Genomic DNA, 16,118 nt, shown 5'->3' on the forward strand with positions numbered 1-16,118 from the left:
GGGATCGACTAAGTTATGGGGAATGAAGGTTCCGAAAAAACTGAAAAATTCCTTGTGGATACTGGCCGAACACTCGATCCCGATGGCAGCCCTACTAAATCACTGCAATATGTCTATGTGGTGCGGAAGGCACTTGGATACGTGACCTACTGAACTGTACTATGTTCAGGAGGACATGGTCACTGTCATCGGAACCGACCATCGAGCCCTTGAGTATGAATGAGGATGACAATGCAAAGAAGTGGTTATTTCTACTAAAAAAACATGCTATAGCTGTAGAGAATTGTCTCATTAAATTGAATACTATATAATGTCTCGTTAATGGCATGATATAGCACGCTAATAACATATTTTCAAGGTTCATGTTATTTCTGTAGCATGCTACTTTTTCCATGGTTATGTCCCATGCATGAGTCACTTCCGCCTGATGAGTTCATCACTTTGTGGGCTCTGTGGGGAGCACGGAAGGCGGTTCATGTATTGTCTAGTCATACATTGGTGAGCTGAAAGCCATTCAAACATCGGCTCCGCAATCAACTGCTACTGCGACAACAGACCTTCCCTGGCAACGGCGCCAGGAATCTTGCTGCTACGGCTACGCCTGTAGGGACTTCCTTGGCAAATATGCAAAGGATTTCTCCGTGGCCTTGGAGCCTTGCGTTGGTGTTCCCTTGAAGAGGAAAGGGTGATGTAGCACAGGGCGGTAAGTATTTCCCTAAGTTTGAGAACCAAGGTATCAATCCAGTAGGAGGAGCGTTCACAAGTACCTGCACAAACACAAAGAGCTTGCACCCAACGCTATGAAGGGGTTGTCAATCCCTTATAGATTGTTTGCAAAGTGAGAACTGAAAGCAAAGAGTAAACAAAGCAAAGTAAAAGTGAAAGTGGAAACGATAGTTGTGAATAGACCCGGAGGCCGTTGTGTTCACTAGTGGCTTCTCTCATGAAAGCAAGTAAACGGTGGGTGAACGAATTACTATCGAGAAATTGATAGAACCGCGCAAAGTCGTGACGTTATCTAAGGCAATGATTATATCTATAGGCATCACGTCCAAAACAAGTAGACCGATACTTTCTGCATCTACTACTATTACTCCACACGTCGACCGCTATCCATCATGCATCTAGTGTATTAAGTCCAAAAGAACAGAGTAACACCTTAAGCAAGATGACATGATATAGATGGACAATCTCATATCTATGATAAAAGCCCATCTTGTTACCCTTGATGGCAACAACACGATGCGTGCCTTGCTGCCCCTTCTGTCACTGGGAAAGGTCACCACGCGGTATGAACCCAAAACCAAGCACTTCTCCCATTGCAAGAATCATAGATCTAGTTGGCCAAACAAAACCCAAGACTCGGAGAGACTTACAAGGATATCAAATCATGCATATAAGAAATCAGCAAAGACTCTAAAATAAATCATAGATAATCTGATCACAAATCCACAATTCATCGGTTCTCGACAAACACACTGCTAAAGAGGATTACATCGGATAGATCTCCATGAAGATCATGGAGAACTTTGTATTGAAGATCCAAGAGAGAGAAGAAGCCATCTAGATACTAACTACGGACCCGTAGGTTTGAAGTGGACTACTCACGAGTCATTGGAGAGGCGATGATGTTGATGTAGAAGCCCTCCAACTCCAAAGTTCCCTCCGTCAGGGCACCGGGAAGGGTCTCCAGATGAGCTCTCGTGGAAACGGAAGATTGCGGCGGCGGAAAAGTGTTTTCGTGGATGCCCTCATTTTTTCTGGATTTTTAGGTAATTTATAGGCCAAAGAGCTTGGGCAGGGGAGCGCCAGGGAGGCCACAAGCCTGGGTTCCGCGCCCCCTGGCCGCGGCAACAGGGCTTGTGGGCTCCCTGTGGGCCCACTGCCTTGGCCCTCAAGCATCCTGATCTTCTTCTGTTCTGGAAAAATTTATTTCAGGGATTTTATTCCGTTTGGACTCCATTCCAAAATCAGATCTGAAAAGAGTCAAAAACATAGATAAAACAGGAACTGGCACATGGCACTGAATTAATAAGTTAGTCCCAAAAAAGATATAAAAGTTAAACAAAACATCCAAAGTTGACAAGATAACAACGTGAAACCATCAAAAATTATAGATACGTTTGAGACGTATCAAGCATCCCCAAGCTTAACTCCTGCTCGTCCTCGAGTAGGGAAGTGATACAGAATGAATTTTTGATGCTTTCATGCTACCTAGCATAGATGTCCTTTGTAACTCCTCTTATGTGACGTGAATGTTCAGATCCAGTAGATTCAAAACAATAGTTTGCTATTGATGTGGAGACAATAATAATCAAGCAAACTAGCAAGGTAATCATGAACTTTCAAAATAACAAGGCCAAAAGAAAGTTATCCCTACAAAATCATATAGTCTGGCTATGCTCTATCATCCTTGCACAACGAATTTAAATCATGCACAACCCCGGTATTGGCCAAGTAATTGTTTTCACACCTTTACTTTCTCAAACTTTTTCGACTCTCACGCAATACATGAGCGTGAGCCATGGTTTTAGCACTATAAGTGGTGTGGAGTGTGGTGGAGGTTGCAGGACAAACAAGGAGAAGATGGTCACATTGACTAGGCATATCAATGAGCTATGGAGATGCTCATCAATAGATAACAACGTGAATGAGTAGGGATTGCCATACAAATGATGCACTAGAGATAAGAGTATGTGAAAGCTCTTAAACAAAACTAGTGGGTGTGCATCCAACTTGCTTGCTCACGAAGACCTAAGGCAATTTTGAGGAAGCCTATCATTGGAATATACAAGCCAAGTTATATAATGAAAATTTCCCACTAGCTATATGGTGGTGACAAAACGAGAGACTCTCAATCATGAAGATCATGGTGCTTAATATGCACAAGTGTGGAAAGGTGGTAGCATTGTCCCTTCTCTCTTTTTCTCTCATTTTTTTTTGTGGGCTCTTTGGCCTCTTTTTTTTTGGTGGGCATCTTTGACCTCTTTTATTTCCTCACATGGGACAATGCTCCATCAATGATGATCATCACACTTACAACTCAAAACTTAGAGCAATGATGACTCTATATGGAATGCCTTCGGTAGTGTACCGTGACAATGATCTAGCATGGCATAAAAATCAATGGAAACATCATGCTAGCTATCTTACGATCATCCAATGGCAATGTAGAAGTGGTGGCACATGTCATGGTGGTAGTCGTATGGCAATATATCTCGGAATAGCTTTGAAAAAGTCATAGTAGGTAGGTATGGTGGCTGTTTTGAGGGAGGCTATATGGGTGGTTTTGTGCACCGGCGAAAGTTGCACGACACTAAAGAAGATAGTGATGGTGGAAGGTGAAAGTGCATCTAAACCATGGACTCAACATTAGTCATCAAGAACTCATATACTTGTTGCAAAAGTTTTAGTAGTAATCTAAACAAAGCAGTCAACGCATACTCCTAGGGGAAGGGTTGGTAGGTATAAACCATCGCGCGATCCCGACCGCCACACAAAGGATGACAATCAATAGACTAATCATGCTCAGACTTCATCACATAGCGGTTCACCATACGTGCATGCTACGGGAATCACTAACTTCAACATAAGTATTTCTAGGTCCACAACACCCTACTAATATAACTTCAATATTACCACAACTACAACTCAAAACTAATTGAGATGAATCAAACTTCTCTAACTATTCAATGCACATGAAGGAGGAAGTTTTCATATCCCTTTGGATAACTACCCCTTTTGAGACTACTATCATAGCATAGATCAACTACCAAGCCACGCACCGCCATGCTCTAAAATATATAAGTGAAGCACATAGAGCAAAAGCAACTAGCTCAAAAGATATAAGTGAAGCACATGTGAGCTGAATTGTCTAACCAAAGGATATAAGTGAAGCTCGACAAAATCACGGTGAGTGCATGTCTCTCTATCTAGGTGTGCAGCAAGGATGATTGTGACACAACAAAAATAAAAGACTCCTACGATACAAGATGCTCCAAGAAAAACACATAACATGTGGTGAATAAAAATATAGCCCCAAGTAACGTTACCGATGGATTGAAGACGAAAGAGGGGATGCCTTCCCAGAGCATCCCCAAGCTTAGGCTTTTACATCATACTTGAATCAACTTGGGGTGCCTTGGGCATCCCCAAGCTTGAGCTCTTTCCACTCTTTATCTTTTTTTCCATAAGAACTTCACCCAAAACTTGAAAACTTCACAACACGAAACTTAAACAGAAACTCGTGATAACATTAGTATAAGAAAGCAAACCACCACTTCCTTAGGTACTGTAGAAAACTTAAATTCTACTTATGTTGATGTTGGGTTACTGTATTTTCAATCTTCCATGGCTAGTACCCCCCGATACTATCCATAGTTTCATCAAAATAAGCAACCAACTCAACAAAAACAGAATCAGTTAACAGCAGACCAGTCTGTAGCAATCTGTAAACTTCGTATACTTCTGGTACTTCAAAAAATCTGAAAACTTACGACCGTCTGAAGAATTTTCGTAGCAATCAGAAGCAAAAAGAATCATCTCAAAATCTCTTACAGAACAAAAATGAAAATTCTTTTCGTGAGCAGAAAGTTTCTGTCTTTTCCAGCATGACCAAACGATCATCCCCAAGACTAATCATAACGGTTTCACTTGGCACAAACGCAAAACAAACACAAAAAACACAATAATAACAGAATTATGTAAGTGTGGAAAACACAAAACAGAAAGAAAAGGATAAATTCATTGGGTTGCCTCCCAACAAGCGCTATTGTTTAACGTCCTTAGCTAGGCATTGATAAATCAATGATGCTCACACAAAAGACAAGAATTGAAGCACAACGAGAGCATCATAAAGCATGTGAAAATCACATCTATGTCTAACATACTTCCTATGCATAGGCATTTTATAGGAAAACAGATTGTCAAGACAACCAATAGTTGCCATATGCAAGGAAGAAGAAAGAGACAATAGCAATCTCCACATAACGAGAGGTAATTTGGTAACATGAAAGTTTCTACCAAAATATTTTCCTCTCTCATAGCAATTACATGTGGGATCATATTCGAATTCAACAATGTAACTAACACATAGGATATTATTTTCATGATCCACATGCATGCAAAGTTGACGCTCTTCAAAAATAGTGGGATTATCATCAACTAAAGTCATGACTTCTCCAAACCCACTTTAAATATTATTGAAAATATCATATTCATCATGAGGTTTAAACAAATTTTCAAGATCATAAGAAAGATCATCACCCCAATCATGATTATTGCAATAAGTAGTGGTCATAGCAAAACTAGCATCCCCAAGCTTACGGTTTTGCATATTTTTAGCATGATTGTCATTAATAGAATTTATAATGAAATCATTGCAATCATGCTTTTCATTCAAGGAGCCCTCGTGAATCATTTCATGAATTACTTCATCACGATTTTTAGATTCACGCATCTCAAGCAAAACTCCATAGAGAAAGTCAAGTGCACTCAACACACTAGCAATTGGTTCCACATAAGTGGATCTCTTAAAGAGATTAGCAAGTGGGTGAGGATCCATATCACTAGATTTTCAGCAAGCGAAGATGCAAGCATATTGAAGGCACATGGCAACACAAGCGAACAGAAAGCAAGCGAAAGAAAAGGGCGAACGAAAAAGGCAAACGAAAAAGGCAAACGAAAAAGGCAAATGAAAACGGCAAAAGGCAAAAGAAAACGGCAAAGGAGAAAGGAAAAAAGGCAAAAGAAAACGGCAAAGGAGAAAGGCAAATGAAAACGGAAAATGTGAAGTGGGCGAGAGGAAAAAGATAGGCAACTGGCAAAAAAGGTAAATGCAAGAGATGAGTTTGTGACACCTACTTGGATAGATCTCCTCCCCAGCAACGGCGCCAGAAATCCTTCTGCTACTTCGACAACAGACTTTCCTTGGCAATGGCGCCTGGAATCCTGCTGCTACGGCTATGCCTGTAGGGACTTCCTTGGCAAATATGCAAAGGATTTCCCCGCGGCCTTGGAGCCTTGCGTTGGTGTTCCCTTGAAGAGGAAAGGGTGATGTAGCAAAGCGGCGGTAAGTATTTCCCTAAGTTTGAGAACCAAGGTATCAATCCAGTAGGAGGAGCGTTCACAAGTACCTGCACAAACACAAAGAGCTTGCACCCAACGCTATGAAGGGTTTGTCAATCCCTTATAGATTGTTTGCAAAGTGAGAACTGAAAGCAAAGAGTAAACAAAGCAAAGTAAAAGTGAAAGTGGAAACGATAGTTGTGAATAGACCCGGGGGCCGTTGTGTTGACTAGTGGCTTCTCTCATGAAAGCAAGTAGACGGTGGGTGAACGAATTACTGTCGAGCAATTGATAGAACCGTGCAAAGTCGTGATGTTATCTAAGGCAATGATTATATCTATAGGCATCACGTCCAAAACAAGTAGACCGATACTTTCTGCATCTCCTACTATTACTCCACACGTCGACCGCTATCCATCATGCATCTAGTGTATTAAGTCCAAAAGAACAGAGTAACACCTTAAGCAAGATGACATGATATAGATGGACAATCTCATATCTACGATAAAAGCCCATCTTGTTACCCTTGATGGCAACAACACGATGCGTGCCTTGCTGCCCCTTCTGTCACTGGGAAAGGTCACCACGCGGTATGAACCCAAAACCAAGCACTTCTCCCATTGCAAGAATCATAGATCTAGTTGGCCAAACAAAACCCAAGACTCGGAGAGACTTACAAGGATATCAAATCATGCATATAAGAAATCAGCAAAGACTCTAATATAAATCATAGATAATCTGATCACAAATCCACAATTCATCGGATCTCGACAAACACACCGCCAAAGAGGATTACATCGGATAGATCTCCATGAAGATCATGGAGAACTTTGTATTGAAGATCCAAGAGAGAGAAGAGGCCATCTAGATGAAGTGGACTACTCACGAGTCATTGGAGAGGCGATGATGTTGAGGTAGCAGCCCTCCAACTCTAAAGTCCCCTCCGGCAGGGCACCGGGAAGGGTCTCCAGATGAGATCTCGCGGAAACGGAAGCTTGCGGCGGCGGAAAAGTGTTTTCGTGGATGCCCTCATTTTTCTGGATTTTTAGGGAATTTATAGGCCAAAGAGCTAGGGCAGGGGAGCGTCAGGGAGGCCACAAGCCTGGTTGCCGCGGCCCCCCTGGCCGCGGCAACAGGGCTTGTTGGCTTCCTTTGGGCCCACTGCCTTGGCCCTCAAGCCTCTCGATATTCTTCTATTCTGGAAAAATTTATTTCGGGGATTTTATTTCGTTTGGACTCCGTTCCAAAATCAGATCTGAAAAGAGTCAAAAACACAGAAAAAACAGGAACTCGCACTTGGCACTGAATTAATGAGTTAGTCCCAAAAAAGATATAAAAGGTAAACAAAACACTCAAAGTTGACAAGATAACAGCGTGAAACCATCAAAAATTATAGATACGTTTGAGATGTATCATCAACTAGTTCTTCTGTTTTGCGTCCAAGGTCCAACCGAGTGGTCAGTGGATCGCTCCTCCGGCAGGCCTAGTGAAGATCAGTGCTGACAGTGCGGTCGGGAGAGATGGACACTCTCAAACGGTGGGAGCGGTTTGCCGAGACCAAACATGCCAATTTTTGGGAGCTTCGGTCATTGTTTTCCAAAGCATGGCAATAAGGAAGGCCTTAGCTCTAGCGGATGATATGTTCTGGAAAAGGTAAACTCATAGCTTTCTAGGCAAGTGCTTTCACAATTTGGTACTACTACGTATTTGTTATACCTGATTTCTGGCAGCTCTTTGCCAACTGGGTGTGTTCCTGATTTATGGGCTACTATTTGTTTCTATTTGGTTTTTCTTTGGTTGTGAGCACGCGGGTCCAAGCTTTGGTTATCTTTCTAGCAGCTCTTTGCCAACTGAACCTCACATCTTGTTGTTTTCTCAACAGATGTCAGCTCCTACCTAAAAAGAAAAAAGAAAAAAAGATGTCAGTTCGAAAGCTATATGCTGAAGAAAAGTTACAGGATGTGGGAACGTCTAATGATTTATGCCAACAAAAAATCCATACACTAAACATCTCGAACTGAAGTATTTTTTTTAACACAGTACAATCAAAATCGCTCACGTACATGAGCATCAGGCACGGCCCTGATGCACACCTACGTCATCAAGCGCCTGCTACCAGACATGGATATCACATCAGCACCCAGCGTCGCTGACCTAATCAATTTGAGGTATATCATATTACTATACCCTACAACTTTAACTAAAACTTAATTTCTGCTATGAGGAAGAAATAGTTTTATAAAAATAGTTGCCTAAGAAAAATTCTACAAGCTGAGAAGATGTTCATGTTAAATGTTTTTTGGTTGATATGAATCAATCAATGAAGAAAGTATTTAAAGAAGTTGTGGTGTTTAAAGATTTGTTCTGATTTGTTGTACATGTGATTGTTGCATCAGCTAAAAGAGGGTTTTCAAACTTGAAATTATTGAAGAACCATTTGGCATAAATAGTGACCCAACATAGCTTAATTGGTTAGGCAACATTACGCATCAAGATGAAGGATGAGATTGACATGGAAACGATCATAAGTGGCTTTGCATCAAAGAATGTTACAAGAAACTTTTAAGATAATACGTATATGCTAATATATGAATATGGATTTTGCATGTAGTTCAATATTTATTGGTATCATTTCTATACACTTAAATTAATTACTATTGTTACCATGTTTATATTAAGGGGCCCCGAATGTTACTTTTGCCCCAGGCCCCCAAAATCTTAGGATTGGCCCTGATGAGCATACACTCACATTTATGAACACACACATGCACACCCTATCCCTATGTGCACTTTCAAAAGACTGAGCCGACGCATCATCTTATGATTGACGAAGTCATCACACACGGCTTCGTAGTCGATGGAAATGTTTTCTCCCACTGAACGCACATCGCCGAAAGGCCTGAAATAAATCCAGGGCAATGCGAGCACGAATGTCAAATCTGGAACTTGAACTATGGAGGACAGGATATCATTGTCTTCCTAATTAACCATCCAACCATAGGTTGGTTTGCCAAACTGAAGTACCTCTACAATGTACAGACGTTGGGGACATACACAAATTATGCAGTTCTCACTGACTGCAACTGTTGCATGCATATGTTTTGTATGATATTATTGTGCAACTCTCTGTATATATATTGCATAAGTTTAAATACATAAAACACATACATGAGTGGCTGACATGGATAAAAAATATATAATAGGTACACCATATGCAGTCGTCACTAAAACAAAATACAATATGTAGTACACCTCATAGTATCCAAGAATTTATTGAAAAATACAATATTTATGTGAGATCATCATCTCATATGTGTTTTTTGTTGAGTAAAGTTTAATATTTCATATGTAGTTCACATAAAGTGAAGTCAAGGTCTCTTTGAGATTAGATGGAAGGGTAAATGCATCTTCACGCTTGTACATAAAATCCATTGTTCGGGCAAGGTCGGTTGCCTTCTCTAGAAGCACCATTGGCTGGTTTTTGTGGAGGCATTCGTGGACTATGTCCATCCATGCTTCTTCAATTATCACCTTGAGCTTGTCATTGGCTTCTCCTATCGTTATCCCATGCTCTTTTGTAGAAGTTTGCACAGTGGATACCACATGTTGTGTTATTTGTACACGCTACAAAAAGAAAAGAAAAAAATCATTACTAACTATAGAAGAGGTTTCATTATTTTCATGCATGAATCTCTACATATAAATGTTTTTGTATATATGGATTATGTAACTCTCCCAACTCTCTACTCATGCACGGGCAACCTCCAATGTAAAAATTACCACACATGTTGGTTCACCACCTTCTTGATCCCTCATTGCTGCCAGCACTAGCGGTTGCTGCAAAGACAATAAGGTAGTTGATCCCCTAGTTTTGGCTCCTAGAGAAAAGTGTCTCGTGTTCTAGCATGGGAGTTTCTCAACGATGGTAGTTGACTCGTTGCACGTTAGTCATCTGGTATATGGCTTCGACACCTGATAAAAAGCCACAATGGTGTCTTGGTTGAGCTCTCAATAACCACTTGTCGTGCGGATCTAGCACACCATCATTGATCTTGCATGTTCCAGAGTGGGATGGTCACATCCTCTCGACTTGGGATTCTAGACGGTGTGGTGTTGGGAAAGGCACACGGTGGGGGTGGTTTTGGCATTGGCTAGATGGTAGTTGGTTGGTGCTTAGTTGTGGATAGTTGCTACAAGTGGTGAGTTATCCATGGTGTGTGTTGGCTAGATCTGACTAGGTCTCGTAGGCGATGTGTCAATACATATGTGGTTCAACGGGTTGGAGGAATGGCGCATTATGGGAGAAAGCTTCTATTCGACATGGGTCCGTGCCGGCGAAGATGGCAAACGTGGGAGTCGTTTGTACCACACAGAGGCATTGTTGGCCAATCAATTATTTTCCTCCACATGACCATTACCACTTGAACTTGAGGTGATCGTGATGGATGCTGAATTTGCAAACCCCCTCCCTAGGGATTTTGAGAACGTGGTAATTTGCTAGGATCAAGACAGAAGAGTTTCCCTGACAGGGGCTAGGGCCAGTAATAGTGGCAACCGTAGACATCCCTTCCCTAATTTTAGGATCAACCAAAGAGCTCCATTCGCACCCTACTATTTGAGGTGGTTGTGTATGCTAGTAGACAGCTGAAAGTTGTTAGTTGGGGGCATCATAGTGTGGGTTGAAAGTGCATTTTATACCTAATAGTGTTTTCGTGTTGATGACAATAGGGCTAGTGAGGACTAATTTTAGTTATCAAGTTTATCTTAGGACATTGGCCTCTTGATGTCTTCTACGGACAAAGTTGATGCCCCTATTGCAAAAAGGAAAAAAGGTGTCGGTTTACGAGGACTCGAAGGTTTTTCAACTTTATTTGGATCATGGGTCAACCCCACTATCAAGAGGGATCTCTCGATGAGTCATGGTAGCGCTATTTTTGTCTCCACCATATATCCATCCACCAAAGTCCTCGAAGAATATCTCCAACAAATACACCATATGATGCATTTCTATGTGGTCCTAAACCAAGACCGGAGCTTCCGAATTGTCTTCTTGGGCATCCAAATCCGGACCATGTTTTGGATTATGTTCCGCAAAGCTCACTGAACTCCAATACATTTGATTTAAGCCATAACCTTATACGGAACCTAGTCCGGACTCTATACCATGTTCCGGAGTGAGTTCATCCATAGCCTAGCTGACTCCAGTGGGTTTATGCTAAAGCGGAACTTGTCCCGGATCCTTGCTCCATTTACTCATCATCCCTCACCCAATCACTCCACTCATTTGTAGCAAAATAGAGAGGATCATCCGATCTACACTCACACCAAACCGATTAGTGTTCCACATTTATTTCATAAAGAATTTGTTTATCTTGGAACTTGGACAACTAGGTGGTTGGAGGATAGATTCATCTATAAGTTTCTTCGCTTGCGGTCTGCTCTAATCACATATGTAAAGGTGTGGTGATCACCATCAAGATAAACCTAGAGGGGTTCAAGGCTCATCCGTTTGGGGTGACTCGAGGAGAACAGAGTGAGCCACTTGGTGGCGTTCCGGAGCCTTTGCACGAGCACTGCTCTAATGGATATTAGCACATCCCCAAGTGTGAACTGGGGATATCTACGTCCCGGACTTCAAATTGGTAATTAAGCATAAAATTTGTAGTCTCCTATTGATCTTCCTCTTGTCTACTGTGTCGATCCCCCCTCCCCCCCTCTAGTCTAATGTACCATTCTATTCCTCGGTGTGCTTATTTCGTTGGTTATCACTATATGCCTAGTTTAGTCAGTTTCTTTCTGATGTATAGGTTTTCCAAAACGTTCCTTGATTGAATCATGCGGTGTAACCTTTTCAACTCTATTTCCCTCATAAATTGTGCCAATCTCTGCTTTTTTATAGTTCGTGAACAACTCAATTGTTGGACTAAGTGACTACTAGATAGCTTTAATTAGCATTGTTGTTGGTAAGGAAAGATATGTTTAAAACATCAAAAAATTAATGGAGAGAATTAGTACCTCATGTGACACCATGTCATTGCCAATGCGCCCAACAATGCATACAGATCTGATAATTTTTGGATAGGTTAAAACCCACTCAAGAACCTCTCTTGTAGTCACATCACCCAATGAAATGAATACAAAGATTGTTATTTGCATACAAGCACTGCTGCGCACTGAAATTTGTAGATGCTCTTCAACACTAGTTGGTATGTAGTGTTCATCACGCCATTTCACCTCGGCATGATAGCATTTGGCCATGTGGATTAACTAAACAATTTGAAAATTAAAGGTTAAATATATTTAAATGCATGAAGAATGTTTGGTTTCAAGGTGCATTTATAGTTGCAGTCTATTGGGTAATAACAAAGCATCAATAATTTCCTTTTGAAACATACTCATATTCATCGACAAATGCAACATCAAGCAAAATTCAACACATAAACCAACTTTAAAGCATGAAATAATTTTTTTTGAACTACACAATACATTCTTGAAAGGATATGTTTTTCATATGCAACTTTAGATGGATCTTACAATACGTTATGTCTAAAAGAAAAACTAAATAATGATGATTTTTCACATTTTCCTCCAAACATACTACCTTTTTTTCAACTAATTAATGTGCTTATGTCACCACTAGTTTCCATATGAAAACCACCAACCAATATAATAATGGTGTCCAATTATAGGAGTCAAAAGCTCGAAAAACTTATATTTGGATTTCCTTGTCCCACCTACACAAGAATCTCATATCTAACACATAGATTCTCTTGTATATTACTTAGGTACAAACTCATATATTACTTTATTCACACAAAAATGTATATTAGTTAATACGAAATCCTCAAATACTACTATATTTATTTATTTTGACATACATCAAAGTTATATTAGTCTTTGGCTAATTTAGTACAATCTTATAAAAACACTTACCAATTCTTTTATCATTTCGGCATTCTTATTTTTATGACGCTTTAATTCTTCCTCGATATCATTTGTAGTGTTAAGTATGTTGATGTACAATTCCTTCAAGTTTGCTGGTAAATTTTCCGCGGCTTGTTCGCTCCACCTGTAGTATAGGAAAAATGTGAGTTTAATATAAAAAATTGTATGATGTTGAATTGAATGTTGCATATAAATTGCAACGATAAATATTTATATTTTAAAAAGGTTATGCAAATTCTGTGGTTGATGAAACTTAATTTATTTTAGGACCCAGACGTTTAGATGGATAGCTTGCACATCTTGTTATATGTGCAAATTTTGACAATATGTTGTTACCTTGATGCACTACATATGACCCAAAACTTAATGCAGAAAAGTTCTATAATTTAATATTTTTGAATTATGATTGTAAATTGAGATAGATGTGAAAGAAATATCAGGAACTGGGGCGCCAAATGTTTTTGCAGAAAATTCTTGAGTAAAATAAAATTATTTATATATCATGAGTGTTTACAAAATTATGAGAGTCATAAATCTGTAGTTAACTCATCATCTGCAGGTTATAAGAAGTATTTAATGGCGGCATGTAATAAACTCGAGTCAAGGACATTTGTAAGGGCTATGTTGGAGAGTCTTTACTGGCTTATAGGAGTTCGCTATGGCAGGACGATGCTTCTCTTATCATAAGAATTCATGTCATATATTGACAACTTTGGCTTATGTTCATTGTTCGGTATAGTAAAGGCGTAGTCTCACTTGGAGGTATAATATTTCTAGCGACATTACTATAATACATAACTTTGACAGAAAATGTTAGTGATCAAGTTAATTCTGAAAGATAAATATATGTGTTCTACACAATTATTGTACATCAAGTTGGTGAAAAACAATTACATGTAGAATGAATTTTTCTAAAGCATTTTACAATCACAAATTTTGTACGCAATCGCGATGATTTTCCTACTATTTTTTTGCTAATATGATTATGGACCAAAATACATTTTAGCGGCCAACGGAATCAATACTTATTAACTTACCAAAGAAAACATGATTTTATTTGGTAATCAAATATGACGTGAGGCGGTTTTAAGAAAAACAGATGGAAACATTGGTAGAATTGAAAAGGAGGTGGATGGGGAGAGGCAGCAAAAGAGGCGAACGTAAGAACCTTACATATTTAGTAAGTACTCTTCCGTTGTTCATCCCGATCGTAGACAAAATCTGAGCTTCATCCTTGCTTGGAAAGCTATCTATATGCTCAACACATGCAAGTCAAACATTGTTTTTCAGAGAGCTGAGCATAAGGAAAAGAGTCTCCTAGCTAAAGTTGTGTCGTTCTGCTTCAGAACTACAGGGTGTGCACTATGATTATCATCTAACGGCTTCTCTGTTTGTTGGGAATCAGAATAGTGAAGAACAAAGTGGAGAGATTTCATGTATGGTAAATATTTCTTTGTGGAAGGTCGATAAAGACTACCCCCCAAAAAAGAGGTGAACATACCTTTCCATGGCTGTGGTGAAGATGTTGCTTTCTTCTGTGGTGCTATAGTTGTCATACAAGTCATCAAATAGCGACAAATATGATCAGTTTTGTGAGCATTGCACGTGAATAGGAATATTGTGGCTCATAGACAACTCCAAGTATCCAGAAGTGTAGCTCCACCATTATGTCTCGTGCAAATTTTAGATCCGTTTATGATTTGAAGTCTTTCCACCAACTATTAATTAATAGTTAAATATTTATTAGTGTAAGTCATACTGTGTATCACTAATTATAATGTTCATTTTTGTATTCCAATTTTAGTTAGTCTTCTTACAAGGTAAGAGCTTTCAACTCCTCGCAATAGAGTGTTTGCAAAATGTTGAAGTCAATCTTAGCAAACTCCAATATGGCTTCATCTCGTGTTGTCTTCTTCTCATACACTGGAATGTACCGCCTAGTTTCCGCTCTCTCGGCTCTCCTGAAACTAGGTGCCTCGATACACCGGACCTCTTCTGCAAACCACGGTTCTAGATGTTCTAGCATGCATTGTTAATGTCTCTTGGCAAAAGCAATGGCATCATCCAACACATCTTCCCCGCGAGTCCTAAGATATGCCGCATTGTACAGTGCCAACAACGATTTCACATCATTGCTTGCAAAGTTTCCTCGGTCATCTCTGAACTTCAGAAACACATATGCAATAAGTATGGCATATATCATGGCTTATTTGTACACAATCTAATACTTGAATTGAAATAATGTAGTTGTACGTATATGCAGGAAATAACCACCGTGATGATAATTATACCAGGAGGGACGTGGTACCCATGCTTCCTCAACAAGTAGAACCGCGAAGCAGTTATGTGGAGGTCGTCACGAAATTAAAGCATTGTTCATCACCTTGCATGCCACGTAGTAACTCTTGGATCTCTTTGCCAAAATGATAGGCCACACCGGTCCGTTGCAGTGTGTCGACAAGCTCTAGCTTCGTAGGTAAATCAGAACAAGATATAGTGGCCAAGATGATCTTTCTCACCCGCTCCTTCTTGATACTCGCCATGTCCTTCATAGCCGAATACTCCAAGAAGAAAACTTATATAAACTTGGAAATTTGTGAGAGCTAGCAGCTAAGAGTGCATGCTCGGGCTCAACGAGAGTATTTAAAAAAAACTGAAAACATTCATACATGAACACATGCAAAATAATATATATGCCATCAAAAATAAGTCAAAGCTTCTAAATAAACTTGTGATGGGGTGCATGGGTTGTGGTTTAGGAAGAAGTGGCCTCAGAGGCTGGGGATGTATGGCCGGGGCTTGTGCAGGTCAGCAATAACAGTAGCAGCCATATGATGAACTCTGCACCTACTGTGGGTTCCGATACATTATGTGGATGGATCGATGACGGCATCGGTTTTAGATATCGGGAGTGAGAGCACTCCACATTATCGAGTTTTGTAGGTGTGAGTGATGGCTTCAGATGGTTTGATGTATATTCTTGTTAGATATATGTTAAATAATTAATAAAAATGACCGTATGCATCGATTGATGCAGAGGCCGGAGGTCTGAACCTCCTTTTCCAAAACAAAACAAAAATATGATGAACTGCTAGCTGGGGAGGGTT

The 16,118-nt window shown here is 40.0% G+C and overlaps 1 pseudogene; it reads right to left on the bottom strand.

The window, feature by feature from the left end:
• Nucleotides 1-9,408: 9,408 nt before the first annotated feature.
• On the bottom strand, nt 9,409-15,842 carry LOC123429196 (annotated as a pseudogene).
• Nucleotides 15,843-16,118: the final 276 nt, after the last annotated feature.

The sequence above is a fragment of the Hordeum vulgare genome, chromosome 2H (genome assembly GCF_904849725.1).
Source record: "Hordeum vulgare subsp. vulgare chromosome 2H, MorexV3_pseudomolecules_assembly, whole genome shotgun sequence".
Classification (NCBI taxonomy): domain Eukaryota; kingdom Viridiplantae; phylum Streptophyta; class Magnoliopsida; order Poales; family Poaceae; genus Hordeum; species Hordeum vulgare.